Genomic DNA, 13,715 nt, shown 5'->3' on the forward strand with positions numbered 1-13,715 from the left:
CCACCACTGGATTGATGGGTGTTTTCGTGCATTAAGAGGACTTTACGAATGTTGTGCCGTGAGAATCCGCTCACGTTCATTGTCTCGAGTTGCAGCCCAGTCTCATGCCAGTGCGTGAAGTGGTCACGTTATTTCATTCAGCGATTTGTGTACAGGTCATGTTAATGATGTTAATTTCATGTGTTGATTACGATTTTTGAAGTAATGTATTTAAATGAGAAGCCTTTTTTTGTGTTCACAGAACGATAACGGTATTGAGAAGTATTGAATAGGCCAACATCCGCGCAGGGAGGTTGGTCTGGCCAAACAGCACAGGACTTTCAACCCTGGAGACTGGGGACCGCATCCCCCGTGCTGTAGTTCCTTTCCACATTATTCTCTTTCTAACCACAACCGTCCCGTTGGTGTCGGCATGTCCTGCGTGTTACTGTTCCTCTCCCCGTTCTTTTATATCTAACCACAACCGTCCCGTTGTTGTTGCCGGCGTGTGGCATTTCATTTCCCCTTTGTTGCGTGCATCAGAGGCCGCGGATCATGTCCTTTTGCCCATGCATAGTGTACCCCGTGTGGCGGCCCATCCTGTTCTTGTCACCGGCGTTTCGTTTCCCCGCTGTAGTTATCACGTAAGAAACGAGAAAATTGTGACTTGTACACGGATCAAAAAATCTAAATAACGTGACAATTTCACCAACTGGTGTGAGACCGAGTTGAGCAGTCAGCCTATTGAATACGAGCTGAAATATTGCTTGAAAGACTACAACACGACAAAGAAATTGCACCTATTGATGGTAACTTTAGAAAGTTCTCCTTTTATCAACACACTATGACTGTTCCTCCAGTCATTCACTTTCTTTTTTAGACAAGGCTAATCTTATGAAATGTCTCTTACTGCTCTAATGGAGAAATCTTCAAACATCTGGAGCATCAATTAAAGAAACGGACGTGCACGTCCTTGAGCTATCCTGAAAGCTGCAAAACGAAGACCCATCAGATCTTTAATCTCTCACACTTTGTCTTTGTCTTTTGGATTGTTGCGCTGGGTGCTCTCTTGACCTTCAGTAATGTATCCACACTTAACATTTAAATCACAGCAGGGGGAGCCTTCGCTGGAACTCACAATGAATATCTTCTTAATTAATGGCCAAATTCTTGAGTGGAGACGTGCGCTAGAAACCTTGTAGTTAAGTACCATTGATTATGCCCCGTGAAATCATCCGCATCTGTGTCAAAACTACTCCAAAACGTATGAAATGTCCACACTGGACTCAGTTCCGTCAATCATCTACATGCAGAGGTGCTGTGGCATCATTTGGACTACAAAATGCTGGATCAAAGAGTTGCAAAGAGGAGGGATTCTGGCAGATTTACATGTCAGATGGTGGTACCTCTTCACCTGTCCTGTCGCTGAGCTACTACAGGAGGGTCATTAGAGGCAGAAACATATGCCATTCAGCATGCATGGTCTGCTGTCCAATTAGTGGTCTAGAAGCACTCGGCTGAAGCCAAGCATTGAAAGTGGCAAAACACATGCAGACACAAGTTGGGAGTCATCTGTCTCACATGACGTACATGCATGTTTAAGCAGCTACAGGCGTTAAGTTACCAGCCTCTTGTCTCTGTGAATACAGAGTGAGGAAAAAGAGCGATTTTATCACCCACCATCTCACTACAGGAGGGTACACATGCAGGAACACAGAACCAGCTAGGTGTGTGTTTCATAAATCTTTTAAACTCCTGTCAAGTCACATCAATATTCCCCTCACAAAGAAACTGTGTTGCCTCTCTGAGACGTAGAAAAGCTTAGAAGAAAATATCTTTTTCAAGCTATTTATTTACTTCTCTTTACCCTCTCGCCCACACAATCCTAGCAGTTTTCATCTGCTTCTTAGGTGCTGATATCCAGGATTCTGGGATGTCTGACTTTTTTTATTTGCTGTCATAGCAGAAGGCAAGGATGGGGCTTAGCTAGTCACACAGCAATATCCAACCCCACCTGCGGACTGCTATCTATCACTCACAAACAAACTTTTGTGCACAACAGCAACAATAGAAAACATACAAATCCTGAACAAAAGCAAAGCTCTCGATCTATCGGTCAATTTCCGTTCCTACTCTCACCTATGGACATGAAGGCTTGGTTATGGCCAACTAGATTGTGGGTACAAGCGGCCGAGATGGTTTATCTCAGGAGAGTGGCTGGCATCTTCCTTAGAGGTAGGGTGAAAGCTCAGTAAACTGTGAGGAACTCGGAGTAGAGCCGCTGCTCCTTTACGTTGAAAGGAGCCGAGAAGCTGGTGTGGGCATCTTGTAAGGATGCCCCCCGGGCGCCTCCCTAGGAAAGTGCTTCAGGCACGTCCAGCTGGGAGGGGACTTCAGAGAAGACCCAGGACTAGGTTAAGAGATTTTATCTCCACCTTGGCGGGGAAACGTCTCGGGATGCGCCAGACAAATGTGGATCGGGAAAAGGAAAGCTCAGGATCCCTTGTGGGAGCTGCTGCCCCCACGACCCAACCAGGGATAAGCAGTTGAGGATGGATGGAAAGATGGATGGATGGATGGATGGATAGATGGATGGAAATCCAGACCAATTGGTGTTCTGCTAGCAACAGATTAACTTTTCAATTCCGTGCGCAGAAAGGCTATACATGTGTGATTAAAGGCACACAAGATGTGTGAAGTGAAACATGTAGTCTCTTAATTATCCATCTGTGAAACGAGGGAATAAATGAGCCAACATGGGTTGAACGAGCCAGAAATCCATGCTGAGGGATACAACTTGCTATATTCTCAGGGTGTGAAAGAAAGAATCTGCCATATTCGTAATGAGTACGGGTCAAATTAGATCTCTGCTGAGGCGCCCTTAGTCTCGGCATTTCCAAAGTGGTATGGTAATTTCAGAGTAGGTGAAGGCACCGTTCTTCTTCAACTTCAAATTACAAGAAATTAGAGTAAGTATTATGTGTGTGTTTATTTATCTACCCTATTTCAACCTGCACTGAGAGTCAGGGCCTCTAACAGCTGATAGGAATCACTGATTCAATTACAGATTGGACCAGATGGTACTTTATTGATCCTTTAAAAGGGAAATAGCATTTTATCCTCATGGTCACGACATACTGCATTTCAGGTAGTCATTAACTAAATATACATGCAACAGTAGGTAGTAAAAAAAATGGTGTAGATGTATTTATAGTCAAACTTGAATTTGAATACTTTTTGTGTGAAGATAAAAAATTAAAGGGATAATGCAATATAGTGCTTCATGCCACAATAAAAGGAGAACACTGCATCAATCACCTAAGCAAGTTACAGGATGTATAGTTGCACGGAAGATGCTTTTCCTTAAGGCAAATAAAACATTATGATCCAGAAATAAGTTCTGAGTGTAGTAATTACAAAAGTGCATTTGTGTGTAGGTGTGAAAAATGGCGAAAGAAGAACATGTTATATTGCAAGACAAGACACCCTATTATTTAGGGCCTTTAATTAAAAAGACTCAGTGTTCTGGTTGGTCTTGGACCAGTTTTCAACTTTTGGCATAAAACCAAGTAGAAATAAAAACAACTGGAAAAAAGAAGGGGTTCTGTTTGGGAGTACTTCAGTTTAGTTTGGGCACCAATGACCTCAGAGGAGCCAAGACTAGTGGTCCAACACCAGAAAGATGGATTCGGCTGCCTGGAATGGGCCTGGATTATCTCTCTGGCACAGGAGCTGCAAGAAAGGGAGCAACCAAACATCTCTAGGGGGTGAAAAATGAGGGAGTGAGATACTATTTCTCCTTTAATTCACAAGAGGTGGCCTGGCTCTGCCTGCGATAAGACACAGGTGATCAACATCCTTTGAGTTGGCTGTGACTTGGCCTCCTAGCCGCTCCCCTCCCTTCTCCCTCGTTGATATGTAGGATATATTTTGCTTCCTCAAACAGGTACAGTGTAGGTGTAAAAAAATAAAAAATAATGGATAGGGAGGAGTAGAGAGAAGAATCATTTGGAAGCTGAAGGCACAGAGCTACCATATACCACAGAGCCCAGATCTGGATTTATGATCATGGGTAGTGCAGAGTGCTCCATTGGGCCTGGGGGGACTGTTGAGATACTTTTGGGCCCTTTTTCTCATTTCCTGTCTTGTTTCCACATTCTTTGTATTGTACAATGCATTTCCTCCAAGGAAAAAATATCCCTCTAAACATAACTCTCCTCTTATTTCTCCTCCATCCTTATTCAAGCGCAGAAAATAAATAAAAAATAAATATACATGACTGGTCAAATATCTGTCTGGATCTACCTATTTTTTTGTATTTTTTGATTTTTTTTACATTCAAGTGATATTAAAGCATCTTGTCAGAAGTTTGTGTGCATTTGTGACTTATAAATTATCATTCACACTTAGTGAAAAGAATTTCACTTGCTTCATTTAAAGCAATTGTTAACACCAAGCACTTATAGTTCAGTGTCTCAGTTTGTTCCAGACAAATATAGCGTAAAGTAGTAAAAGCAATCAAGTAACATTTGAGGGAACAATATCCCTCATGTTAAGAATTAAATTTCAGGACAAAAAACTAGAACTCCAAATCTGCTGAATGATGACATATTCTTTCTAATGAACCAAAAAGCTACCTTCATTTGATAGTTAGATTACGGCTAGAAAAAAAAAAGGGTTTGATAAAAATTATGCATCAGCTTGTTTGTTTCATGACACTAATATAAGCTTCTTTTCACATTAAAGTCGTGTTCTGAAGAGCGTTGGGAGCCTGAACAAAGGGATCCCAGATCCTCAGAAAAGACCCACTTTAAAGAAACTTAAATGAAAATAGTTTACTCCTAGTCATCTTCTTTTTTTGGGGTGTTTCAGAAGACTTTGCTCAGTTTGTGTAGGAAGTAGGGCCGGGCGATATAGCAAAAAATATGATCCTGATACATTTTCCATATTGATAATAAAACATTTATCACAATATATAATTTCATAATGCTGCCAGTAAGAGTATACTGATAATGACAGAAGCCTATAGAAACCAGAAGGTTCATTAGTTAAACTTTAGAATATAGTTATTAACATAAAAAGTAGAATAACATAATGTAACATTTACCTGCGCCAACATGGCTTGGTTTGGAATATATTGTGTGATAAAAGAATATATTCAATAACATGTAACTTTGCAAACATGCTTTATCTTTAACAAAACAGTACAAGATAGTAATGTAAATAATGTAAAAATAAAACTAAAAGCTGTGACTACTATGACATTCCCTATTCGCAAAAGACGATTCATTGTTTTTTAGCCCCGCTAGCGCTCCTAACAGCAGAAGAACCCCTTTGACTTTGGACAAAACTTGCTGTGTTCGCTGGGATGCTACGTTTTTAAGTGATAAAAAGGATTGGTTGTGTTTTGTGTCTTTGTTGTCACTGACCAACAGCATATTGGGCAGACTGTGTTAATCTGCACTTTGTCACTTTTGAAATATCCAAACCACTTCCATATACTTGGCGTCATGTTACCTTTTTTGTCAACAATTGTCTCAGTTTTGGAGGATGTTCACTTTGAACGTCGCTTTCATACCCATGCCCTTCGGTTCCACATAATTCTTCCATTTGCTTCACCTCCGGTAGCTCAAACAATGCTCTGCATAGGAAATGGGCGTGTATACTTCTTCTATTGACATTTTTGGCAGTTGGCAAACAACTTTGGGTGTGCATTACCACCACCTTCTGAAATGGAATGATGTTTATTGCTGCTGTGTGATAAGCTGTTAGATCTATCCAAATCAAGTAAAATATGTCCAAAGTCAATCATCGTTAACAACCTGAATTTGATTGCGATCCCATATTGAGATCGTTTTATCGGCCAGTCCCAGCAGGAAGCATTACAGACAGAGTACACATCTAGCGTGAGCTGTGTGGTAGAAAGATGTGAAGGAAAGACCAAACGGAAGCAAAAGTTATTTTCAAATGCCAACATGAAAGTACAGGGAAAGCAAAAAAATTAAGAAAGAACATCGGTTATCGGTTATCTGAATCCTCTATCTCACAGGTGATACAAGTTGTAATGGAAGTTCTCTTTCCTGTCACACACTCTCCCCAGAGCTGGCTCTGCCACGGCTTTATCTCACCTTGGTCAGGACAAATGTGAGTGATTGCTGTCTGGCCTATTTCAGGAGCCGGCAGCTTAACACCGAGACTCCCTTCCACAGCTTCCAATATCACACTGCTTCGCCACAAGCTCCACCACAAGCTCCACCCTCCTCCACACATGTCCAGAGTCATCACAACCAATGAAAGCGATGGTCTCTCAAAGCACTCTGAGCCATGATTAAATCTCCACCTCTGAAATACCAGAGTTTTGGGCTTGCATCTACTCAATTTGGCCTGTTAATTACATTCTTCTTATTTATTCATCTCAAAATGATAATTTCTCACCTTGACATAATTGAACTATGTGTGATCCACTGCTGCAGATTGGTCTAATTGCATTCACCAAGTGAGACGGGAGAAAAAGCTCATTTCCAAACCAACAAAACGAGTGCAACAACAAAGGGCTGAAAGTGTTCAAACCCCTTGACCAAAATGCACCAATTAAAATGAGGCCCTTCAAAAGTGCTAATTACTGGCTTCTACCGACCCATTTCTGAATTTACACACACACACACACACACACACACACACACACACACACACACACACACACACACACACACGCACACACACACAGCTAACATGAACTGTGCTTAATGTGGCACAATGTTACACAGCCAGAAAATAGTACTCCAAAGTACTCTTTGTTGGATACGTTTTTTGGAGGAAAACAAAGACATGGCCATAGCCACGAAAGGTATTTACGGCAGGCCCCATGCACGCTATTTCGACGGGTCCTAGTACACACTAGGTAGTTATAAAACACACACTATGCCCTTCTGGCTGCTGCCGTTCCCGAGCTTCGACTTTTCAAAATAAAAGCTTGCGTCCGCTATGTCTTTGTACTTTGGTGTTTCGGATGTTTTTGAAATAAACAGCACAGCAATCATGCTAATACATACAATAACGTTTTCAGCAAATGTCTTACTTAAAACCCAATGGAGTTAGAAGTTTTGTGTTTATATGTGCGGGCAGGATTTATTCAGTTTTATAGATCTCATTGTCTCTACTATAGTTCAAATTGGCTGGCTTACAGGGAGGGACTAGAAATCCTGTCTGTTTTTTGTTGTATTTCAAGAGCAAATTGCTCCACAATATGATAACAGATCACTTATTTGATTAGTAACCGTTGTTGTATAATCACAAAATTAAACTTGTGGAGGCCTACACTTCAGTCAACGTTAAAGCCATATTACCCTCTAAAGTAACATGGCTTAAACAAACGTCTACGTTAAACGCTGATGCAGATTAATTGTTTATTAACACCAAGTTTACAGACACGTCTCTGCTGATTATCACCTGTGACCTGAGCCAGGCAACACCCACCAAACGAGAAAAAAAACATATCTCAAACATGCTTAATATTTACTGTCTATGATCTCAAAGCGGTTGCACACCGTTTCACACAGTTCTGAGATTGATCTCTCTCCCTCCCTCTCCTTCTACCTCCCTCCCTCCCTCCCTCCCTCCATTGGAGTCAAAAATCAAGCTGTTCCACTTAGCGCTCCCTCTAGAGGCCAGGAGAACATCTGTTGTGTAATCTGGATGCAGCGATTTTTGTTGCAATTGTTTTCGGGGTTTGTGTGTTTTTCTTTTTGCCTCGTTTCTATATTTGCAGCGAGTTTATGTATTTGGTTGTGTTGTGTGTATTTGCAGCGTGTTTGATTAAGTTGCAGGATGTTTGCCCCTGTCAGCCACCGTACTTTTGTATTGGGAAAGTAGAGAAGTCAAGGAGAACACTATCAGAACCATGGATAGCACTCTGTTTCACGTGCTGAACTATACAAACAAGTATAAGCGCCCGAGAGCAGAGGAGCTGTCCATTTTACTGTGGTGCTGAAATGGCCACTACATTTAACAAAAGGTCTTTCTTGGTGCAATAACCTCCAGAATGCACTCCTATTCAATATAAAGGCAAGAGACGATGGTAAAATGAAGCGAAGAGCATACAGGGAGACAGAAAAGAGTCGCGGTAATAACAAAATATAGATTTCTTTTGACTATTTTACCAAAAAAAGAAAGAAACCAAGACAGGTTTCCAAATGGCACTGTTTTTAATGTAACATGAGTTCTTTGAACACAGGCGTATATCCTAGGGGGCAATCTGATATATTCGCAAGGGCCATTTCTCTGCCCACCCCACCCCCACCCCACAGGCCCAGTGCAACTGCCCAGCCTGCAGTGTCTATGTGCACGCCCCTGCATGGACACCTAATAAAATGCGAGGTTTGAGAGTTGAATGGACCATTCAGATATTCATGTTTCAAATTATTAAAGATTATTTTTGGCTTTCATTCCATAACTCTCGACTTTCCCATTTGTGGTTTTGAGTAAAATATCTCAAAAGCTTTTCAAAAGATTTCTGTAACATTTAGTTAAGTCAAGGGATGATGGTGATAACGTGTTAACCCCCTGACTTTTCATCAAGGGCCATCAACAGATAAAACGTTCAGTACAAGCACAACATATCAAATGCAGAATCAAAATATTTTTTTCTAAGTGAGTCCATCCTGCTGCTGTAGTTACAGAAAAAAAGGTTAATCTTAATCAATACTTGGTAAACTGAGAATCAAAACTTCAAAGATTTTTTTTATTATCTGTCTGCCTGTGTGTAAGTTTAGATAAATGACTAAATGGTTTTATAAGAATTCCATTTGGACATCTTGCAGATCAAAAGATTTTTATAGCCTTTGATCGGCAACCTCAAGCAAAAGCCTTATCCAAGAAATAATACCGTCGTGACATTTAAAATATCACCAAAGCATTTCCTCACACAATCGTATTTTGGGATGAAAATGCATCTCATTGATTGCTTTGTAATGAAGCTCACCATTCTTTTAAGAGATTCCCATTTTTTGCGATTAAGGTGGATCTGCTATGGTGCATTTCCTGAAGACATCCCATCTCCCGCAACAGTCCTGACATTTTGATGGTCTTATTTGTTTTCCAGTCTTTGTCTTCTCTTCGAAGGTCACTCTTAAATTACTTTAAAGCATGCAAATCACTAGATCCACAGTCCACCTTAACGCTTGATGAGTAGGACAGAGCAGAGGAATCATGCACAAATACAACTGGAATGACTATAATAACGTGATCTTGAGTCTTTTCATACATTTTTTGTACAGAGCAGGAATTAACAGGCACACCATCCAACTAACCCCACCTTATTCCTCCCCTCATAGGAAAATATCTACTCGTACTACACAGGGATGTTGGAGGTCAACTGCCCAACAGTTTCCCAGGTGCTGGCGGTGACATCTTGTACAATGACACTAATGCTGACACTGAAAAATCTCTTAAAAGGGGCGCCCTCCAATTTGCCAGTCAAAAGTCCTATTTATAAAGGCCTTTTATTACTGCGGCTCCTCATGTGATTTACATAATGACTGCAAATTTCGTCTGTGTTCTTAATCTGGCAATCAAACTGCAACCACAAATTACTTGCCATATTTAGCCAAACAGAGCTCATATGATAATATCACACTTGTGTGAATCAGCACTTCAGTAATTTTGCAAGAAGTCCGGTTGGCTTTTACTTCACTTTCTTCCTCCTCCATCTGCTTCATCAAGTAGTATGAGGGCTGCAGTGGAAATTATTGATGAGAGCTTTAATAGATTTTCAGGCTGCAAATTCAGAAGGCTCATCTAGCTACTCAGCATTTAAAGAAAGCTTAAATCATTTCATCAGTCAAGTCAAGTGAAATACCAAGAGGACCGTGAATGTGCTGCAAGAAACACAGAAAAGGGAGTCTAAATCGTGAAGTAATTGTAGGACTAAACTTTTACTTTTAAGGGGTGTTATCCAGGAGTTGTGGGCATGTTCAAAGGGCAGCCCAGTATCCTTGGGTTGATGTTCACATTGGAGAATTCTGCAATTCATGATCTGCACCCAAAAGTAGCATGCCAGAGGCAATTTAGTTGGACCTTCTTACGGGATTCTGAAGTCTCTGTTCCTAATTCAGAATCCAAAGAGTTGTGTGAAGAAGTGAAAAAAAAATTCGTAAGGGAGAAATTAAAATGCTGCGATTTGTTTCACCTCCACGCAGTTGGCCTATCACAGCACCCCCAAGTCTCCTGTTGGAAAGCTAGGGGTGGAGGTGGTTCCAGAAAGTATTTGACCATCCCACTAGCAGTTTAGACAAAGCATACTGGACCCCTTAACCTAACAACCAGTTATCTTTTTATGCCTAGACATACTTTAACAACCACAACCTCCTCTAACCTTAACCATACTATGTTCACATTTACTTCATGAACACAACCACCATCTTTCACTAAGCTTCACCATGTGTTTTAGTGCTTAACCCTTACTATTCCATAACCATAATTCATTTGCCATAACCACAAGTGGATTTTAGTCTCACCAATACCTGAAACTACACGCCAGCTGTGTTTTTTAAGAACACATGGTTGCTTTTGGTCCGAGCACCCTGTAATTGCCAGATCCAAAGCCCACGACTGAGTGATCTGCAATCAACTGTTCCCTGTGTCATTCTCTTTGTAGAAACACTGCATTCACCATATTCATTTGTTCCTATCAGTCTCTTCACAAATGCAACAGCACGTATGCCTCAGGAGCATCTCCTGCTTTAAGCTAAATAACAGTCTGAGTGAGCGCTGACCCTTCTGGATGTAGTGAGCCTGTCATTGTTTCACATATTCTACACATCCATCCTTTTAGTAATATGACTCAAGCCAGCGTTTATTTGAATATTTCATTCAAGACAGAATGGAATCCTAATCTTAGCTCCAAGCTGTGGCGTTTTGTCACCGATCCATTTTCCAATCAGACAGTCTCCATCTCCTCCTCCATTTCTCCTCCCTCACTGCTCTGTTTTGTCCTCCCTCTGGCTCTTCCACCCATTGCTCACTCACTCAACTTTCTCTTTGCCCTCTTTCTTTCCCGGTGACACACTTTGAAGCGTCAGTTTGAGACGCTTGAATATTTCACCAACATTTATTATGTTGAGACTAATGAGCATTAATTCATTTAACACCTTGACATATAATTGGCTTGAAGGAGTTGGAGGAGAAAAGCAAGTGATTGCTTTGTTGTTAAAATGAACTTCCTGAACACAGCTCAAGTTAAGTTAGACCTCACTTTACAACGCCTCACTTTAATACTTGTATTTGAATGCAGGTGAGACAAAAGAAAGAAAAAGGCTGATAGAAATTAGACTGCATGTAATAATTGCTCATCATGGCTGGGCTGCAGAGCAGAGCGGTATAATTGTACAACAGTGGTTTCACATTTGCATATGTAAAGAGCCTCTACTATGCCTTTTAGGATTTTCCCCGTCTAATAGTGTGTTATGTTTTTTTGAGCATATAAAAGATTTATAAAGTACAAAAAAAAAAAACATTTTAAGCTTCCTCCCCCACAGACAGCACTTTTTCATAACTGCCAAAATGGCTCACCCACATTCTTGTTTGAAATTCCTCAATAAATGATGTCATTCACTGACAATGCCGGCCCAGTGTTTTATATGTGCCGCCCATTGGTGCTGCCTGAACAAGTCCAACCCGCCCAGTGGCTGGTTTGAATTTGGTTGATCAATCACAACAAAGCGGGCCAGCTGACCAATCAGAACACAGTGGCCTTTCCAGGAAGGCGGTCCAAGAGCTAAGAGAGTGTTTTAGAAAGAGTAGTCTCACATTGCAAGTCCTTCCTCCACAGCGCTGCCGAGGAGGGTCTGGCTAGTCCACGCAGCATTCCTGGATGGGAGAAAAACATCCTGTGTTATTTGGCAAACCTTTAAACCAATCACAATTGCTTTGTGCGGCGTGAAGCGGACAGAGCTACGGTGCCGTTGCATAATTGCCTTGGGAAGGAACTTGTTTTGGTGGAACGTGATCGTTTAAAAGTTGTTTTAGTCGTGCGACAGAAAACTCAGATTGGACTGATGGTCTAGCTAGCTGTCTGGATTCACCCTGCAGAGATCTCAGGAGCAGTTAACTATAGTACTCATGAATTCACCGGAGTTTAAAATTCCAATCCAAAGAAAGCGGAAGGTAACGGACATCCGGCCGAAAAGGAGGACACCTGGTGAAATTTCCGGCAGCACCGGAGCAATCCCGGAAGTGGAACTTTATAGACAACAGCCAGAGGAGCTGCAATGGAAGTATGAGAAACATAAGTTTTTGAACATCAAAGTATGTAAATCTATTCTAGTAGACCCTAAGAGTACAAATGTTTCAGTGAAAAGGAGCATAATAGGGGCTCTTTTAAGCAACTCTTTCACCCACACTTCTTAGCTACATTATGGTGAATTCCTAATTAAAAATTGAAAGTGGGACAACTGAGACAAGTAAGCAGTGACCTTAAGCAGGGAGATCCACCTGAATTGGAAAGGTAGCACCACTGACAGAAATGGTAAGTAGATTTAAAGAATTACTTGTATCTTAGTCAATATATTACAAATACGTAAAAGCTATAATCCTTAAGATTTCAGTCCAGGTTGATTTGGTGTCACACGTGGTTATTGACTAACAGCAAATGCAGTTCAATACTACAGTAGAGAGAAACTAGCAGAAAATATAACAGCGGAGCAACAGGTGTATCAGTTTACAGTGCAGCCAAACAAATGTGCAACATATTTGAAGGATGTGCTTGAAAAGAGAAATACTGAATAGATTGTTTTGTAGACTCATTTTGATGAACAATAGCAAATATAGCAGTAACTTGATACAGCTCTGATACGGCTGTGGGAAAGTGAACAGTACCAGTGAGAGACAATAAAAAAAATGATTGCTGTATTACATACAGTACATACATGCATTGTTACAGATCGTAATTAGTGTAAATGGCTATGGCTAAAAAAGAAGAAGCAGATGATTAATAGTATCTGCCATTCAAATTTTAAAAGGGCCGCAGCTAGGGCTGCACAACTATGGCCCAAATAATAATCATGATTATTTTTGATCAATTTATGAGATTACGATTAATTGTCAAAATTTGTTGATTTTAACCGAAACAAATGTTATTGTCACATAGACTATTTATAACTGCTTCCACATCCACACTTTGCTACCTTCCTCTTATGTTGAAGTTGTATGTTGTATGCCCATTATCATGTCAATGGGGATTTTGTTACCTCATTACGTTGCCACTTAAATGTCTGAGCTGCTCTCTGATGCTCCATAACAGACGTTAGAGGCAACAGAAACATCGGTGCATGCCACGCTACTAAACACTAATAACAATATTAACAATAATAAAAAAGGGTTTGAAGTGCTTCACTGAGCTGCAAAGCAAACACATTTAAGCAAAATAGAAAGTGCTACTGTGTAAAAGTGCGTCCCTGAACTGAGACCTGACATGTCATGGATCAAATTCTCCGAGCTGGACCCCCCCCCCCTTGCTGTCACATGCCCCTCACATGGCCAACACCTGTAATTTGGCCTTCTTCCCTTTTGGCCTTGGCTGATCCAGCTTGCCACACCCCCTAGCATCAAATCCTCCAAACTCAATGCTCAGTTTCAAGTCAGCAGCCACATTCACAAGACAGGGTTTCCTTCCCTGTTTGATAATATACAGCCGCAACACACGCAAATGAAAATGATCTGAAATGAATAGCCTAGGATAT

The 13,715-nt window shown here is 41.0% G+C and overlaps 1 long non-coding RNA gene across 1 annotated transcript in view; it reads right to left on the reverse strand.

Annotated features, from left to right (window-relative positions):
• Nucleotides 1–634: 634 nt before the first annotated feature.
• LOC117934626 overlaps nucleotides 635–13,715 on the reverse strand; it is a 15,497-nt gene continuing 2,416 nt past the window's right edge. The window contains exons 2-3 of the long non-coding RNA XR_004654526.1: nucleotides 7,628–7,633; nucleotides 635–645 (exon numbers count right to left, since the gene is read on the reverse strand). This is a non-coding gene — a long non-coding RNA (uncharacterized LOC117934626). The remainder of the gene's footprint in view (nucleotides 646–7,627; nucleotides 7,634–13,715) is intronic.

Source organism: Etheostoma cragini, chromosome 19, assembly GCF_013103735.1.
Source record: "Etheostoma cragini isolate CJK2018 chromosome 19, CSU_Ecrag_1.0, whole genome shotgun sequence".
Lineage (NCBI taxonomy): Eukaryota > Metazoa > Chordata > Actinopteri > Perciformes > Percidae > Etheostoma > Etheostoma cragini.